This window comes from Balaenoptera ricei, chromosome 16 (assembly GCF_028023285.1).
Source record: "Balaenoptera ricei isolate mBalRic1 chromosome 16, mBalRic1.hap2, whole genome shotgun sequence".
Classification (NCBI taxonomy): Eukaryota; Metazoa; Chordata; class Mammalia; order Artiodactyla; family Balaenopteridae; genus Balaenoptera; species Balaenoptera ricei.
The window spans coordinates 455,648-461,740 of NC_082654.1; positions in this window are offsets into that span (position 1 = coordinate 455,648).

Here is a 6,093-nt window from a genome sequence, read left to right on the forward strand (position 1 = left end):
GGTTTGGCTGCGAGTGGAGGGCAGGCGGGAGCGGAGACTGTGGGTGGAGGAGGCTGCTGGCCGTGCCCTGAAGGAGGCTGGGAGCTCGCTTTCCCCGGTTGGCGCTGAGTCGGGAGTGGGGGGAAGACAAGAGGAGGGAAGGTGGGGGTCCGGACCACATCCTGTCGCTGTGAGCTGGTTGCAGGTTGTGGGCAGGAACGCTGCCACGGGTAGGGCCGCTGTCTGCTGTGAACCCCGACTGCCCTGCACCCTGCAAGGGTTCCTGGACCCAGCGCCGCGGGGCCGAAGGGACTGTACACCCGCCGTGGGTCCCCTCCTCCCCCAGGGCCTCGCCCCCTGCCGCAGCTCAGATGTGGCAGCTCTTTGTAAACTGTGAAGTGCGGTGCACACTCCTGGACCTCTTGGCCCAGCCGTGGGGCAAGCATGACGGGCACTTCGGCGGCCCCATCTCACGCTCCAGCGTTTCCGTTGTTATAGCTCGTGTGTCTCCAGCACGAGAGATAAGGTGGCCGCTGATCTGTCTGCAAACTGATTCTGGCAGGTCCAGCGCCCCTCTGCCCGCTTCGCCCGGCTTGGGGTCATTTCTTCACCTGGTTTTGGGCTGTCCTGTCCCTGCGCCCTGTAACGGCCTTGGTCGCTGGCTCTGGTGAGGACCCGGCAGATGCTGGGCGTGGACTGTCCTCTGAGTTGTGTGTCAGCTCAGCATCCCCGACACCCACACTGGGGCCACTGGGGGGCCACCAGTAACACTGATTCTGTCTCCATTTAAAATTTTGATGCCAGTCACCATGGATTTTTTGGTATCAATTTTGGTTTTTTAAAATATTGTGTCACAACATTACTTGCTTTATTACTGAGCTTTGGGGCCCCTTAAATCTTGCTCTGAGCATCTCACCCGCCCGGCCCCTCGAGGCGCTGACAGCTTCCAGCCTGTGCTTCCCGCCGGACCCCGCAGTCTCGCCCCTGGGGCTCTGGGCTCCCGGCCCCTCCCCAGACCCTTCAAGCCCTGTGCCCTCTGCCCTGGTCCCCAGGCCTCCCCATCCTCTGCCGATGCTCCTGAGAGGCGGTCTCAGCGTCTGACCAGCCACGGGGGTCCTCCTGCCTTTGCGGGCCCCCCAACATTTGTCCAGGATCCATCCACGCAGCGGCGATGGCACAGACAGGCTGCCCGCAGGCCACACAGAGCCCGCTGTTCGTCAGCCAAGTCCCAGCCGCACTGCGACCCCCTGGCGGTGGGGGCGGTCTGTAAACAGCCGGAGGCCTGCCTCCACCACCCCCCCACCCCGCGTTTGGAGACGTTGGCGTGGGGTGACGTGTGTAGAAGCTGCGTGGCACCAGCTGTCTTTGGGGCCCTGGTATCCCTCACGCACGTGTGTTTCCTCGGGAACCTCCCACACAGGGGCCCCGAGGGTCTGTTCCCGGCTCCTGGGGCCGGCGACAGTCTGTTCCTTATTTGTGATCACCCATCTCATAGCCCGTGTGGGCAGCTGGGGTGTCAGCCCCCCAGGGCAGGGCCCAGCTCCCGGACTGTCTTCTCCGCTGGGTCTCCAGGGACCAGCCCCTGCAGACTGGAGGGTCTGTAGGACGTGCATCAGCCCCCCAGCAGCCCGGGTTCCATGGAGGGAGGTTCTTGGTGTCCCATCGCCTCCCTTGGGGGCACGAAAAGACCCTGCCACACACCTTCCACTCAGCCTCTGGGACATTGGGGCCCCTGGAGGCACGGCTCGGGACCCCCTGGAGGGACCTGGGCTCCTTTCCCGGAGAGGAAGGGCTCACAGCAGACGGGGGCTGCCAGGCCAGATGGGAGGGAGGTCAGAGCCTCAGTGGGACTGAGACAGGCTGGGACCTGGGACCGCTGGCGGCAGTGCTGCAGTGCCTGCACCTGGACACACGTCTCCTGGAGCAACAAAATACAAAGAAACCGCGCGGGACTGAACAGACCTGCGTGGGGACTTCCCTGGGGGCCTAGTGGGTAAGACTCCGCACTCCCAATGCAGGGAGCCTGGGTTCGATCCCTGGTCGGGGAACTAGATCCCGCATATGTGCTGCAACTAAGAGTCTGCATGCCACAAAGAAGAAGCCCGCATGCCTCAACTAAAAAAAGATCCTGCGTGTCGCAACTAAGACCCGGAGCAGCCAAAATAAATTACATAAATAAATATTTTAAAAATACATAAATAAATAAAATTAAAAAAAATTAAAATAACTGTGTGCATGCACAGTTGGGGCAAATTCTGGACCCAAAAGGTACAAAGAGGCCAAAAAACCCAACTTCCACTTTTGAAGAGCCTGGAGCAAAAGCAGGGAACTGCCCCTGCCCCCTGCACACAACATCACCTACGGGGTGGACAGACCACCGACGCCACCCTTCCGGCCCGACCCCTGGACATGCCCCTACCCTCACCCCATATAAGGAACCAGCTCGCGCCCTCTCTTCCCCGCCCCGCCAGGGAGCGAGCAAGCAAGGGGGTGTGTTGTTTGTTCTCGCTCCCCCGGCTGCAGCAGGGGCCCCAATACAGCCTCGCCTGAATTTCTTGTCTGGCCTCTGATCAATTTCAATTGACTGGGGAAGGCCAAGAACCTTGGTCGGTAACAGGACCTGCTTCTGGGGGGAGAAGCCTGGGGTGAAAGAAGCCTGAGTGTGCACGTGTGTGTGTGTACACAGGCCGCCGTGTCTCTCATGTGCTTCCTTGCACTCCTGTGTGTGTGTGGGGACACGCGTGTGCTTATCCGGGTGTCTCCCTGAGCAGAGCTTGTGTGTGTGCCCGAGTGCACCCGTGTACCTGTGTGTCTGCGGCCTCCCCTGCCCTCTGAGGCTGTGGCCTGTGCAGGGACCCCGCCCACCGTCCCCAGGGCTGCTGAGCTCCTGGCTCCTGGGCTGTTCTGCCCCCCCCGGCTTCTCCGCCGGAGCACTGCTGAGGCCTGTGCCTGCCCCGCCCTGACTGACCACACGCCCCTGGTCTCCCACCTGAGACCCCAACTCTACGTCCAGTCGGCCCCCATGACCTGGGACCTCCTTCCCGAATCTTATTTCTTGGATCTACTGCGGCCCCAACCCCTTGCTCCCACCATGTCCGTCCTGTGCCGCCCACCTGCTCCCCCGGCCCCGAGCTCAGCCCTGCGGCCCCCTCTCCGCCCTCGGTGGGGCAAGGCCTCCCTGGTGACCAGCGGCGCCATGCAGGTCCGTGCACCCCAGAGACGGCGTTTCAGTCTCACGGGCTTTCGTAAGAGATGCGGATCGTCTGTCCTTGGCCCCAGACTTGCCCCAACACAGACACATTTCTCCTGGATCTGAGTGACTGAGACTCGACCCTGGGACCAGGCCACGGATACCGGCTCGTGCGAGGACCTGCGCTCCAGGACCCCGGTCACACGCGCCTGAGTTGCTGGGCTGTCCCTGACAGGGGCCACCCGGGGGTGTCGCCAGAGCTGTGTGTGTGAGAAGTAACCTGCTGCCAGGGACAGGGGAGTCTTGGCGTCTGTGCACAGAGAGTGGATATAAACCAGTGTCCCTCTCAGTGCATCCACCCAGGGCGGCGGGAGGGCCTGGGACCCCCTGGGCGAGGGGGAGGCCGTCCGTGGCCAGTGCCCGCCTGGGCCTCCGAGCAGGACAGAGCAGAGCCGAGGCCGCTGGCGTGTGGTGCCCGGGAGGCTGGATGTGAGGGCAGCGGAGAGGACGGTGGAGCCGTGACCCAGTGGGGGAGATCCAGAGAGCCCTGCCCCCCACGCCTCCCAGCCACCCTCCCTCCTGGGTGCCAGGGTTTCTGGTCCACCTCCGACGCCAGGCCAGCGCCTTTGGATCTGCTGTCCGGCGCCCTTAGAGGACTGTCCCTGGGGTGGCAAGTCTGTGCTCAGGGCGCCGGCTCCGCGGCTCATGGGAGGCCCGGGTAGGTGGCCGGTGGGCCATGGGACTTGGCCACGTGCACTCCGGCCCCAACCAACACCCCCTGCCTCCCAGCCCACCGGAGTGGGGCACGCGGAGCCGTCCTGCCACCAGCCCCACACCTGCAGGCTGAGCCGCCCGCCGCGAGGTGGAGGCCCGCCTCCCAGAAGTGGCCGCATGGGGCCCTGGGTCACGTCTGGGGGAGCCCTTCTCACCCGTGCCGAGGGGTCTCCCGTGTGCCCCTTCCTGCCACGGCTGCCCTCCTGAATGGCCGAAGCTCTCCGATTTGGTCCTCAAGACCCCCCAACGTGGCCTTTCTGTTCCCCTCCCCCACCGGCCTCCCCAGGCACCCACCAGGGCCACGCCCTCCACCCTGCAGCTGGCGTGGCTGCCGCGGCACTGCTCCCCGTGTCCCCACAGGGCTCTTACCCTGTCCCTCTGTCCCACCTTCTGGGGGGGATGCAGAGCTGGCCTCCAACAGGACCAGAGGTGCCCCCTCCCCAGCTTGCAGGCCCCAGAATGTTCTTTGATGTTGGATCCAACAGGCAACTTCATGCCCCGAGGGGCCTGATAATCAATCATGTAGTAAAAGCTGCTGCTGAAGCCTCGGCTCAGAGACGAACCCGGGGGTGTGCAGGCCAGGGCGGGGTTGGCGGCCACCCTCAGAGGCAGCACACGCACACCTGCTGCCCTGGATTCAGGCCAATCTTGGCCGGTCAGCCTGTGTCCAGCTGCCGGTGACACCAATGCCTGAGGCCCGCCAGTACCCCTCCCCACCTGGGAAACACCGAGGGTCTCAGGGCGGGTGGCAGGACTACAGGGGCAACCTGGGTGCCCGCAGGGCAGATGTGGCCCTGCTGCAGCCACCGCGTCTCTGTGTGGCCATTCACGTGGCTGGCCGTGCCCCTGTCCAGGGTCCCGAGAGCTGAGGGCGTGGTGCTCCTGCCAACGTCCCCAGCCTGGCAGAGGACAGGCCTCCCAAAGCGGCGAACACTGCTGCTGCCACCCCAGCCCCCACAGGGGGCCCAGCACGACGCACCAGCCCCCGGACGGCTGCCTTTGCAGACGCGACTCATGCCCTGGGACCCCACCCCCCCGAGGCTGCTCCTGGGCCCCAAGGCTCTCCTCGACTGTCTGCGTCTTATAGAGCCCAGCGGGCCAGCAGGATGAGAGACAGTGGGTGCCCCCCGAATCCCGGTCCAGCCCCTTCCTGCAGACCCAGCTGAGGCATTGCCACAGACCCGGAGGGGCTCCCAGGGGTGGCTTGTTCAGAGGTGGCTCAAGGGGCTTCTTGGAGAAATCGGGGAGGGGGTCGGTGGAGGTGCCCTTAACTGAGCACCAACGCTCCCCGCGGACGGCAGTGCTGGCCGGACCTGTGGGCGAGTGCTTTCCAGGTCCCCAGCGGATGACGCCACACCAGCGCTCAGGATGGACCGTGACGCGTCCCCGGCTGAACCACTCAGGAGAGGGCTGCTCAGACCTGCCAAGTTCCCCGAGTCCTCTGGGCTGATTGAGGTTGTCATGGTGACCCTGTGAGGCCGCCAGGCCTGCACCCTGGTAGTCAGACAGGAGCGCACAGCAAGGCCAGGGGGCTCTCTGTGAAGGGCCTGTACACGCACGCACGCACATTCCCACACACACACGTGTGCTCTTCCTGCACTCACACATACAACTCAGGCACCCACACGCTCACACATGCCCACTCATCCCCACACTCACACCTCTACGCAGCCATATGATCCAAACACAACGCACACGCACATGCAAGCACACACACATGCATGCACTCACACGTGCACATGCTTTCACTTGCCCGTGCACACGCTTTCACACATGCACATCAGCACATGCTATCATGTGCTCAGTCATCTTTATACACGTGCTCTCACACTACACACACGCATGCACACTCACTCACACGGGCACCCACCCACCCAACTCAGCACAGCACAGTCCCACCCTTGCACGTGCACTCACAATGCACACACACGTGGCAGACTTACGTGTGACATGCACACACGCATGTGCACAAACCAACTTGAACACAGAATGCACAATGCACTCAGCACACGGGCACACTCATGCACACTACCCCCCCCCACACACACACACAGGAAGCACACTCTCACACACACCCCGCATGTATGCACACACATAGCAGAAAGGAAGGGGTGACACACAGCGTTAGACCTCAGACGATGGGCTGTGGC